The sequence below is a fragment of the Tursiops truncatus genome, chromosome 15 (assembly GCF_011762595.2).
Source record: "Tursiops truncatus isolate mTurTru1 chromosome 15, mTurTru1.mat.Y, whole genome shotgun sequence".
Classification (NCBI taxonomy): Eukaryota; Metazoa; Chordata; class Mammalia; order Artiodactyla; family Delphinidae; genus Tursiops; species Tursiops truncatus.
Window position 1 is genome coordinate 9,085,807 of NC_047048.1, and position 13,018 is coordinate 9,098,824.

At 53.0% G+C, this 13,018-nt stretch overlaps 1 protein-coding gene across 2 annotated transcripts in view; it reads right to left on the reverse strand.

The window, feature by feature from the left end:
* The window catches only part of TRIM50 (tripartite motif containing 50), a 58,716-nt gene extending 57,064 nt beyond the window's left edge, over window positions 1-1,652 (reverse strand). For both annotated transcript variants that reach the window (XR_004522160.2, XM_073792002.1), the window contains exon 1: window positions 1,457-1,652. The gene's annotated coding sequence lies outside the window, so the exon portion shown is untranslated. The remainder of the gene's footprint in view (window positions 1-1,456) is intronic.
* Window positions 1,653-13,018: the final 11,366 nt, after the last annotated feature.

Sequence of the window (13,018 nt, forward strand, 5' to 3'; positions counted from 1 at the left end):
CAGGCCTCATCCCTGAGAAGGCAGCCTCTCCCTGCCCCCAGCCCCGCGGGAGGGGGTTTCCCAAAGAGAGGCTGGGAGGCTGGGAGGGTGTGATCATGCCTCAGATAGGTCACTTTGCTGGAAAACTGGCTTGCTGAGCAGGAACGGTAGAGGGGCGGCAGGGGGGAGAGGGCCCCGCCCCGTGTCGTGCCTCCCACCCCCCAGGGCTCCAGTCTAGTGGTGGGGGGCGCATCAGAGCGGGGCGGCCTGGGCTTAAGGCAGGTGCAGTGGGCCCCAGAACTGTGGGGTCTTGTTTAAAAATGCAGTGTCCCCCTCCCCCCCACACACACACAGAGTCCATGCCCGGGAGTCTCCACCAATTGCTCTGATGCAGACCTCAGACTGCCCTTTGCGGTGCACTGGCTGAGGGGTCTCACCCGATATCCAACCCTGCTTCAGGGTTGCCCTGAGTCCCTCCTTCCCCTTGTGCCTGTTTCATCTGGTGTCAGGTAGTGGAAAGCCTCATGGTGATCTCGGATGCTTATTTGGGGTCTCCAGCCTAAGTCCCCCGCCCACTGGCCCCAAGCCTTATTCCTCACCCACTGCTGGGCTATGACCCTTTCCCCACCTTGACCTGGCCGAGGACGTGTGCTGTCCCCTCTGTGGCTAGCCTGAGTCAGCAGTCTTGGCCTGGTGGGCAGAGCTTCGGGGGGCCTACCGAGCAAACCCTCCATCTGGGGCATCCCCTCTGTGGAGGTGAGGGGCCAGCAGCAAGCCTGATGCCCGGCGGGGAGGAGGAGGTGGAAACTTTGTCCCAATGACCAGAGGGCGGAGGGCTTGGCGGGGCCAGCTCTGTTCCATGCACAAGCATGTGCAGGATGCCGTGGGGCTATTTTTACTCCTGTCAAGGAGACAGTGTGATTTATGGGAAGCCTGGTCCCCTTCAGGGCTGTGTTATAAATACACCTGGCCCCATGCTCTTGTTCACTGGGAGGGGAAACTCAGGCCCCGGCCTCTCTCCTGCCTCCCTCCCTGCCTCACTGGGCTGTGTCCATACGTGGCCTTTTTGGGGGCGTCCTTCCCCTATGCAGCTGTCCCCCTGTGGTGGCCCAGCTCTCCTCAGTCACCAGGGCCTCAGTGTGAGTTTTTCAGATGCTTTTAGGAGTGACGGTTATCTACGAACTGCCTTTGATGAAGGGAAGAGGAGAGAGGCTTCAAATCTGGGGTTCACACTTCCTTCAAGGGCCGGATATAGGTAATAGGAAGGGGAAAGGGGCACAGGTAGGAGGCTTAAGAAAAACTCTGCCTCTCTCCCAAGATGTACCCATCTGCCCAGAGTCCCCGCCTGGAAGGTGGCAGGCCAGCTGGAGAGGGGCCTCTCTGGGCCCAGGACTGGTCCCTGCCCACCCGCTTCCTTCAGCTGCAGAAGGGCAGACAGCCCTGGTGTGGGAAACGGGGGCTGGTCTGGTCTACTCACCGGCTGTGTGTTCTTCCACAAGTCCTTTAACTTCTCTGACCCTCAAGTGTTTCTTCTGGAAATGGACGCAAAGATGCCTGCCTTCTGGATCGATGTGTGTGACATGCAGGCCAGGCTGGGCTGACAAGGGAGATATGCAGGCAGGCAGCCCAGCCTGTGTCTGACATCATCCCCTTCCTCTGAGGAACCCTGGTCCCTCATCTGCAGGGGCACAAGGGCAACACTGATCAGAGAACCCCCCTCCTCTGTCCTGCCTGGAGGAGGGAGAGGAGGTAGGGCTGCTTCTCCATGAGCCCCTGGGGCTCAGTTCCTTCACTCTTGGGAGGCAGGGATCATTCAATGCAACATCCAGTCCAGACAAGTGGATGTTCAAACCTGGCCAGGACTGGTCCTCTTGTAGAGGCCAAGAGCTATAAGCGGGGGCTTCCCTGGTGGCTCAGTGGTTAAGAATCCTTCTGCCAATACAGGGCACATGGTTCGATCCCTGCTCCGGGAAGATCCCACATGCCACGGAGCAACTAAGCCCGTGCGCCACAGCTACTGAGCCTGCGCTCTAGAGCCTGCGAGCCACAACTACTGAGCCCACCTGCCACAACTACTGAAGTCTGCGCACCTACAGCCCGTGCTCCGCAACGAGAAGCCACCACAATGAGAAGCCTGCGTACCGCACCGCAATGAAGACCCGACACAGCCAAAAATAAATAAATAAAATAAATTTATAAAAAAAAAAAAGAGCTATAAGGGGCCTCAGAGTTCATCTAACAGTACCAGTCGGATGTCAGATATTGCCCCAATAATGCTGCGGAACAAACCACTCAAGTGTTTACTTGCTTACGCTTCTGCCGGGCAGCTGGGCTTGGCTGTAAGCCCGGTTGGGTCCTGCATTCTCCATGGATCTCTCAACCTCTTAGCTCAGGTGGGCTGGCCAGGGCATGCGCTTCCTATAGGGCTAAGACAGGAAGCCCAGGGGGGCAAGCACTTCTCAAACCTCCTGTTCACCTCGTGTCTGCCTACCTTGCATTGGCCAAATCAAGTCACGTGGCCAAGCCCAACCTAAATGGGGTGGGGACACACTGCTCCCCTGGAAGGGCGTCAGAGGGGAGGGAGTGACTGCTGCTGACTGATAATCTAATGAACTGACTTTCCAGCTCTGCACTGCATGACGGTCGGGGGTTTCTGGACGTACTTTGGGGCAGCGAGAGGGAGAAGGGGCAGCTTGGGTGCAACATCTCCCACCCGGCTCCATCCAGAGCCGTGAAGAGCCTTGCAGGTGGGGAGTGGGGGAAGCGCTTAGTTATTCATGTGCTTCATTCACTCTTGTGCATTTCTGAGTCACGTCCTTTGGTCAGCCTTGGGGAGGCCAGGATTTGTTACTTTGTTACGGAGGCAAAGAGAAAGAGGGAACACAGGGGCCCCTCTGACGCTCAAACATACGATCTCGCCGTCTTGAAAATGAGTGAACTTAACGCCAGTGTCTCCCACTGTAACTTACCGGGGTCCAGGCTTGGTGAACTATCCGTTTTCTGTAGAGATTATCATGAGGAAAACGGTCCCATCGAGAAGAAGGGGAGGGGTCTTCCACTTCCTGGACCCTGGGAATCATGGGAGAGGAAGTGACGAGTTGGGCTTCCGGGTTTGGGCGTCCCCACCTGGGCTTCTGCCGGGAGGGGCAGTTGCGAGGGATAAACGGAGAGGGGCGCCGTGGGCAGTGCTGTCTTGCGCTGCCACCCGTGGGGACTCAGCCACGTCAAAGCAGACACGGTGGCCGGCGTGGTCGGGCCGGGGAAGCCCGGGACTCAGAGCTCTCCGAGGCCTTCACGTGGGTCCTACAGGAGGAGCCCCTGGGTTAAAAGCCAGCGGGTCAGCCGCGAGGGCAGCCCACAGGCACCAGCAGGCGCCAGCCCAGCTCGTGGGCAAGCAGGAAGCTGGACGCTTCGCCCTTTCCCCATATCCAGGCCACCCTCTTTGTTACCCTCTTTGTTACAGAGAAGAGGCGTGTGGAAAGTGTGGCTCTCAGAGAGACAGGGTTTGTTCTAATCTATGAGAGACTAAGAGCCACTTAAACGGGCTTCACAGAGCAGACATACAGGATTCCTGCCCAGCCTCCAGGCCCCTGCCCGTCACCCTAATGCAGCCCCACAGAGTAATCCTGCTGGCATCATCCCCCGACACGCGTCTGAGCAGTCTTCACTCTCTTGCTTAACACGTGTGCCCATCCCCTTGCCCACAGGGCTGAGACCCACTCCGGGCAGCCCTCCAGGCTGGCAGCCCCTCCTCAGCCCTTGCTGCAGCTGGTGGCGTACTTCCTTCCCCAGGTCAGCCCTTCGAGGCGGCACAGCTTGGACGGGAGCCTAGGGAACTGCCGTCCACCCCAGAGCCCTTTCCGCCGTCAGCTGCTGTCTCCCCTGCCCGGGAATCCCTGCCGGGGGTCCCTGGCTCCTGGGCTTCCTCTCTGGGGGCAGCCCCTGGCTGAGGGCGGGGACTGGAGGCACGGAGCGGCCCAAACCCTCCGAGGTCCTGCTCCTCCGGGGGTCAGCAAAGCTCAGCGGGTGGGGCCTCGGCCTCCCCGTCCCAGGCTCGCGGCTCCACGCCACCTGTGGCCACGGGGCTGGGGTGCAGGGAGCAGTACCCCGGTACCCTGCTTTCTGACCCCGGCCCCAGCTTCTCCGTATCTGTTTATTTACCTTGGAAAAGGCCCTGTGGCCCAGGCAGGAAACGGGCCAATTCCAGGAGGCTCGCCGGGCTGGGGAACAAGGAGCCACATTGTGCTCGGTTCCTGGCCACTCCCCACCCTGGGCCTGCGAAGAGCCTGGAGAGGGGGACCAGTTGGGGGCCTGGCAGGAAGGAGGCGTGGGGGCTGAGGGCTGCCAGCGCGCCAAGCCCGCCCGCCGGTGAAAGGGCTTCTGTGCAGGGGTGGGACGGGGGGCTGCCGAGTCCCCACCCCGCCAGTGAGCGGATGAGGCGGGGATGCTGGGCGGCGGCCCCTCGTCACGGCCTAGGGCCCACCAGGCACCGACCTGCCGGCCACCGACCTGTCGGCCCAGGGCAGAGGGAAGAGACCCGGGGAGCCGGCTGGCCCTGGTGCCCCTGGCTTCTCTTGGGCAGACGCCACCCCTCAGTGGAGGGACATCCTGCCCTCAGCCTCCCCGCCCCTGTCCCAGCTCCTGCCAGGCAGCTGGTCCGACCTCAGGCCTCCCTGCCCGGCAGAAGCTGGAGGCAGGAGAGTCCTGCGGTCAGAGCCTGGCCCTGGCTGATGAGGCCCACGCTGGCGTGCGGCTTGATGTCGTCATGGGGGCACTTGGGAGGGCTGACCCCTCCCCAACCCTGCACTCTTCCTCACTGACCGGCTGGTGTCCGTACGGGCTGACCTTCCATCCATCCATCCATCCGTTCATTCATTCAACACGGGGCTCCCTTCCTCTCTCTTCCTATCGCCCCAACTTGCAGTGACAGCGTCCTCCAAGCCCCCTTCCCCGGTTCCCAGCGTGCTGTTTGAGAAATGTAGATCTGATTACGTCATTCCTGTCTCTCAAGGTCTTCAGAGACTTCCTACTTGTTTCTGGGCAAAGAGGTTCACAGGCCCTTTAAGCTCAGCCCCACCTGCCCCTCAGGCCCATGAACACCAATGACTGGGTTGAGGGCGGGCAGGGGACTTGAGGGGGTCAGAGGTGAGATGGATTTCTCCCACCCAGCACTGGGGGGGACGGGGAGGGGCTCTGGGTGGGCATGTCCTTCCAGTTGGAAGGGAGTCCGAGGGACCTCAGAATGGGGATGAAGACCTGGGACAAGAAATGTGCACGGCTGTCACCTGGCCAATGCCTCCGCGTCCTTCTAGGACAGCCCCTCCCAGCTGAATTGCCACCTCCCACCCCCACTCAAGGCATCACTCTCTGCCCCCAGCCCTGCTGTCCTCGCAGCCAACATCACTCCATGTATGTGTTCATCTCCAGATGGGCAGGCTCGATGTTGTAAAGATGTCAGTTCCCCCCAAGGTAATCTATAAACTTCCATAAATCAATCTCTAAATCCAGTAAGATTATTTCTGGGACTAGATGACAAAGTTCATCTAGAAGAGAAAATGAGGAGAAAGAGGCAAGACAATCATCAAAATAAAGAACAAAGGCAGGGAGCCTGCGCTTCCCAGTAGAAAAGTAAACTGCACGTTTACAATCACGAAAAAGAGTGTTTCCTGCACATTTACTGCTGTTATAGCCAGTGCTGTCGTGCTCTTCTTACCTGTGTCAGGCACTGTCAGGAACAGCTTTCCCTTTATTGACCCCTTTGATCCTCGCATTAATCTCGTGGTACAGCTAAGGAAACTAGCTCTAGGACAGCCTGGTCTGCCCCAGGCCCTGTTCTAAGCACTTCACATCCAGGATGTCAGTTAATTCTCACAGTACCCCCTGAGGTAGGTACTGTTACTAATTCAGTCCAGCTATGATATATTAATGCTATAGAGAAGATGGCCCATTGAGCTTCAAATGGGCCCAAGACCCATCAGGTGAAAAAAAGTTACAGAATGACATATGTCTCATTTAAGGGAAACACAAGAAAACTCCTAACCTGTATACACTTGTGTATAGGGATGTAAGTGCATAGAAAAGTGTCTGGAAGGAAATGAAATGAAACCCACGTCATTACCTCTGCAGAGGGGAGAAGGGTGGGGACTTTCCCTCTTTGCCTCATGTATTTCATGGGCCTTTTCCTTCTTTTTTTTTTTTTTCTTTTCCTTCTTAAATAGTAAAATACAGGGCTTCCCTGGTGGCGCAGTGGTTGAGAGTCCACCTGCCAATGCAGGGGACACGGGTTCAAGCCCTGGTCTGGGAAGATCCCATGTGCCGCGGAGCAACTAGGCCCGCGCGCCACAACTGCTGAGCCTGCGCTCTAGAGCCCGCAAGACACAACTCCTGAAGCCCGCGCGCCTACAGCCCATGCTCCACAGCAAAGAGAAACCACTGAAACGAGAAACCCGTGCACCGCAACGAAGAATAGCCCCCTCCCACTGCAATTGGAGAAAGCCTGCGCGCAGCAACGAAGACCCAACGCAGCCAAAAATTAATTAAAAAAAATTTTATAATAAAACAAGAACAGGATGACGTAAAAAAGGAAAAAATAGAGAACAAGAAAGGGCTCTTGCAAATTAAAAACATGATGGTTAAAAGTAAAAAGGAGAAGGAAAAGGAGAAATAATAATACAAGGTTGGAAGATAAAAATGAGGAAATTTCCCAGGAAGCCACTGAAAAGATAAAGCGGTAGACAGACAGAAAAGAGTATCAGAGATCAATCCAGGAGGTCCAACATCCGCCTAATAGGCCTTATGCATCAGGCTCAGAGGGCACCACGCCAGGCCCACAGCACTTCTAGGGGTCCACCGAAAGGGTTTCTCTTAAAAGCAGGAAAAAACAAATCAATTTTAGGTCAAAAAGTGTTTTCGTAGATAATATATTCATCTTTATACTAGTGTAGCCATAAAATACAGTTTTTAAAATTGTATTTTAATGGTGGAAGGGACCCAGGAAAGCAAAAGTGCCTAAAGACCATGAAAATCAAAATGTGGCCCCAGGCTTCAAGCAACAGCTTGAGACAACAGTTCACCCCAGAGTCCCCGAGAGTTGAGTGGAGGATGTGTGTCTGAGGGAGGGAGTGAGAGCAGACCAGGGTGTGGACCGGCAGTGACTGTGACACTCGTTTGAGTGCAGAGCCCCAGCCCACGCTGTGCAGATTACCCAACCCTCCCAGCAGCCCTGGGATGCGGGCACCGCTGGAGTGTTCCCTTAACTGCTGGGAAAAGCGCAGCCCACAGAGGTTGGGCACATTAGCTACGATGACAGCTGCGGGGTATGATTTGAATCCAGGCCGCTGGATCCAGAAACCACGTCATGGCCTCCCACGGCCTGAATACCCCAAAAATATACTTGAGATGTTCCCTGTGTGGGTGCCTGCAGAAATCTTAACACAAGCAGCAGAAAAAGACCTGTGGGCATGGGGATGGTGTGGGGGGCGCTTCTGTCCTTCACGTGGAATAACTCCCCCTGGCCTCTCCCCACCGCACACCTAGGAAAAGCCAGGACCGGGGCAAGGACCAGGAGAAGCCAAGATGGATAGGGACATGCTCCCTGCCCATGGGAGTTTCTGGAGCAGCCCCCTGCAGGTAGACCAGCAGGTCTCTCAGACCCACTGACCAGGCCAGGGGAGCAAGTGGACCCATCCTGTGGGATGACCTCAGAGAGAAGTGAGGCAGGCTGCAGGCCTAGTGTCCGGAGGTCTGGGATCCAGCTCTACCTTGCAGCCTCCCAAGGTTCAGTTTCTTCATCTGTATAATGGTGGCAAGCAAGATCATGGGTGTGAAAGGGCCTCACCAGGCACAGGGACGGTTGGACGAAAGGAAGGGGAGGCAGGCTGTGCGGTGGAGAGCTGGAAGGCCCTCCCTGGGCTGGGGGCAACGTCCACACCTTTTCCTCCACACCTCCACCCCTGCCTGAGGGACCACAGGGTAGGGAGTGGTTAAAGGTCACGGCCTCGCTGAGCTCCGCCCTCACACCTTGAGAGGCAGTGTGGTCTGAAGCCAGGGCCTGCGATGGCTTCGGAGAGGGTTTGTGGGGGCAGAAGAAGGGTTCCAGAACACACTAGGGATGGCCTCCCCGGAGCCTCCCCCGGCAGAGGCAGGGCACCGTGATGAACTGAGGCCCGCATGTCCTGGAGAAAGGTGACTTTCCTTGGGAGGAGCCACAGGGGGACCCCCAGCCAGCCAGCAGCCTCAGACAGGGTGGGGGCCTCAGACCTACCAGGCCCCCCTCTCCAGGGGCAGAATGAGGCCCACAGCTGCTGGGAGAGCCTGGGCTCCATCCGAGGCCCCTGGCTGGGCCAGGCTGGGTGGTGAGGGCCAGGCTAGGGCCTCTTTCCTCCTAGCTCGGCCGCTGAGGTTATTTTTTTCCCCTCGTTTGCTGCTGAATTTCCCTTCGAGTTGGATAAATAAGCAGCAGGTTCCAACGTCAACGAAACAAGAGCCCAAGCGGCCGCACAAAAGCAGCTTTCAGCAGCGTCAGGCACCTCTGCCCCATCCTGGCCGCAGGGTGGCCACAGTGCCCCGGCAGGGCTGGGGAGGGGTAGGTGGGCACGCAGACGCCACACCCCTTCCCAGCAGCTCCCCCACCCCCCACCCCCGAGCCTCCGCCTCAAATGCCCGCCCTCCCTCTCTGGGACTCACACGCTGGTCACCTCTTCCGGTCCCCGCCCACCCCCAGCAGAGCCCACGCTTGTCCTACGACCCTGACAGCACTTCGCGCAGACCGTGTAAAGCCTTCCCTCCCTTAAAACCTTCCGAAGCACGGCTCCCCATGGCCGGAGGGTCCAGCCCGGCTTTCCAGCGTCCGCTGTGGGCTCCAGGAGGCTGCTTCTGTTTTCTCTCCAAAGCTTCTGCGAAGGCTGTTCCCTCTGTCTAGAACATCCCCTGTCTCTTGCCTGGCTCCCACTGGGCTAAGCGACCCTGTTCAAGTATCACCCCCTCTGATGCCCGCCCCAGCTTCTCTCTCATGTCACAGACATCAGCTGCCCCCAGAGTGGTCCCGATTCATCACCTGACCATGAGCAAACAGAGGGCAGGTTCATCTCGTGTGCTCAGCGCCTTGCTCGGCCGTGCTGTGTGCTATGGGGACACAGAGGAGGCGCCCAGTTAGAGTTTGCCGCTCCACATCCCTGTAACATCACACTCACCTTGCACGTACCTGAACTAGATGCACACTAACCCGTAGCGACAGCAGTTCAGGGGCTGCCTGGGGAAGGGACGGAGGGAACAAAAAAGCTTCGGGTGGTGAAGAATATGATTTTTTAAAATTATATTTTAATTTAATTTTTTTATCGAAGTAGAGTTGATTTATACAGCGTTTTGCCAATCTCTGCTGTACAGCAAAGTGACTCAGTTACACCCATAAAGACATTCTTGTTTATAATATTCTTTTCCATTATGGTTTATCACAGGATACTGAATACAGTTCCCTGTGCTATAGAGTGGGGCCTTGTTTATCCATCCTACGTATAATAGTTTAGATCTGCTAATCCCCCCTCCGCCCCGCCCGCACTCCCAGTCCTTCCCTCCCCCACCCCCCTCCCCCTTGGCAACCACAAGTCTGTTCTCTATGTCTGTGAGTCTGTTTCTGTTTCGTAGATAGGTTCATTTGTGCCATATTTTAGATTCCACATACAAGTGATAAAGAATATGATGGGTTTTTAAAGTCTCGATGCTATCACTTGCCTGAAGCGAGTTTCTTCCATTCTTTCTAAGCCTGTTTCCTCATCTAGCATTTAGGGTAATAACCACCTCATTAGGGTGTTTGAGGATTAAATGAGATGTGAATTAATACTTAATAAATGGTAGTTTTATTAAGCTCATTTCACACTGTATTGACCATATATTAATACATATACCATTTATTAACATTTTAATGTACTACGTCTCAGTAAGAGAGTTGCATTTTAACTAGAGGATATTCATTATCTGGATCAATTATGGTGATGATTTCCCAAGTATATCCTTATGTCAAAATGCATCGAATTGTACACTTTAAATATGTGCAAGCTGATTGCACATCAATAGTGTACCTCAATAATGCTGTAAAAAAATTCAAAGACCAATTGACCCAGCAAGTTCTCAGATTCTGTGCTATGGAAATAAAAGCACAGGTACACTCAGGGGTCAGCAAACGTTTCCTACAAAGGGCCGGATAGTAAATGTTTTCAGCTTTGCGGGCCATTTGGTCTCTATCATAACTACTCAATTCTGCCAAAGTGTTATAGCTGGAAAGCAGCCATAGATTCTACATAAACCAACGAGCATAGCTGTGTTCCAGTAAAACTTTATTTATAAGAACAGGCAGAGGGCCAGATTTGGACTACGGGCCACAGTTTGCAGATCCTGAATCTAGGTACATCTACCTATGTCAGGACCATAACAGAAACAACCTAAATGTCTATCCATAGGGGACTGGTTGAATCATTTATAATAAACCCACACTGTGGAAATTAGAATGACTATTAAAAAGGATGGGTTGGATCCTGTGTGTTGACCTGTAAAGACCATTCATGGTAGATTATTTTTCAAATATTTTATTGCAAAAATGTAAAAATACACAGACTATTTAAAGTCTATAGCGAACACCTGAATGCCCACCATGAGATTCTACCATTAATATTTTACTACACTTTTTTTTTTTTTTTTTGCGGTACGCAGGCCTCTCACTGTTGTGGTCTCTCCCGTTGCGGAGCACAGGCTCTGGATGCGCAGGCTCAGCGTCCATGGCTCACGGGCCCAGCCGCTCCGCGGCATGTGGGATCTTCCCAGACCGGGGCACGAACCCGCGTCCCCTGCATCGGCAGGCGGACTCTCAACCACTGCGCCACCAGGGAAGCCCTACACTTATTTTTTATCATATGTCCATCCATCTGTCCATGATAGATTCTTAGGTGAGAAAATGAGGTGTAAAATGTACAATATGACTTCCATTTTAGTAAAAGAAAGAAAAGATCAGAAAAGACTGCACTACGTATATTTGTGTTTGTAAAGTCTAGAAAAAAGTATCAGAAGAGATGCCTGAACTCTTTTTTTTTAAATTGAAGTATAGTTGATTTACAACGTAGTGTTAGTTTCAGGTGTACAACATAGTGATTTAGTTATATAGAGAGATGTTCTTTTTCAGATTCTTTTCTACAATATCATAGGTTTTTACAAGATTTTGAATATAGTTCCCTGCGCTATACAGTAGGCCTTTATTGTTTAACTGTTTCATACATAGTAGTATGTATATGTTAATTCCAAACTCCTAATTTATCCCACCCACCCCACCCCCACCCCCCACCCCCCTTTCCCCTTGGGTAACCATAAATTTGTTTTCTCTGTCTGTGAGTCTGTTTCTGTTTTGTAAATAAGTTTATTTGTATCATTTTTTTAGATTCCACATGTAAGTGATATCATATATTTGTCACTCTCTGACTTACTTCACTTAGCATGATTATCTCTAGGTCCATCCATGTTGCTGCAAATGGCATTATTTCATTCTTTTTTTTTAAATTTTTTTTTTGATGTGGACAATTTTTTTTTAAAGTCTTTATTGAATTTGTTACAATATTGCTTCTGTTTTTTTTTTTTTATGTTTTGGTTTTTTGGCTTCAAGGCATGTGGGATCTTAGCTCCCCAGCCAGGGATCGAACCCACACTCCCTGCACTGGAAGGCGAAGTCTCAACCACTGGACCACCAGGGAAGTCCTATTTCATTCTTTTTAATGGCTGAGTAGTATTCCATTGTGTATACATCTTTTTTATCCATTCCTCTGTGGGTGGACGCTTAGGTTGCCTCTATGTCTTGGCTGTTGTAAATAGTGCCACTGTGAACAACTGGGGTGCATGTGTCTTTTCAACTCATGTGTCTTTTCATCTTTTCCAGATATATGCCCAGAAGTGGGATTGCTGGATCATATGGTAATTCTATTTTTCAGTTTTTTTAAGGAACCTCCATACTGTTTCCCATAGTGGCTGCACCAGTTTACATTCCCACCAACAAGAATAGTAGGGTTTTCTTTTCTCCACACCCTCTCCAGCATTTACTATTTGTAGACTTTTTGATGATGGCCATTCTGACCAGTGTGAGGCAATACCTCATTGTAGTTTTGATTTGCGTTCCTCTAATAATTCAGGATGTTGAGCGTCTTTTCACGTGACTGTTAGCCATCTGTATGTCTTCTTTGGAGAAATGTCTGTTTAGGTCCTCCACCCATTTTTTGGTTGGGTCGTTTAGGTTTTTTTTTTGATATCGAACTGTATGAGCTGTTTGTTTATTTTGGAAATTAAGCCCTTGTTGGTTGCAGGAGATGCCTGAACTCCTGATGCTGATTATCTGAGGGCAAGGGTTGCAAGGGAATTAGTTATGAAAATTTGAAAGCCCTAATAAGAAATTTTAAAAACGCTTCTTTAGTAAGAATGAACAGTCTAGTCCAGCTCCTGACATCCCAATAAAGAGACCCTGAGGGCTTCCCTGGGGGCGCCAGGTGGTAAGAATCCGCCTGCCAATGCAGGGGACACGGGTTGGATCCCTGGGCTGGGAAGATCCCACATGCTGCAGAGCACCTAAGCCCGTGTGCCACAACTACTGAGCCTGCGCTCTAGAGCCCACGAGCCACAACTACTGAGCCCGTGAGCCACAACTACTGAAGCCCGTGTGCCACAACCACTGAGGTCCGTGCTCCTAGAGCCCGTGCTCTGCAACAAGAGAAGCCACTGCAATGAGAAGCCCATGCACTGCAATGAAGAGTAGCCCCCGCTCGCCACAACCAGAGAAAGCCCGCGCACAGCAACGAAGACCCGACGCAGCCAAAAATAAATGAATAAATTTATTAAAAAAAAAAAAAAAGAGACCCTGAGTCAGAACCAGGGCTCAAGCTGCGGGGAGGTGGGCCCATTCCCTGAGCTTGCCTGGGGCGTGGCCAAGTATGTGCACACTCGGGAATAACTAGGCCCCTGCGTGTCCTTGTGTGTGTATACACACTTAACTCGCCCCAGACCCACATACACA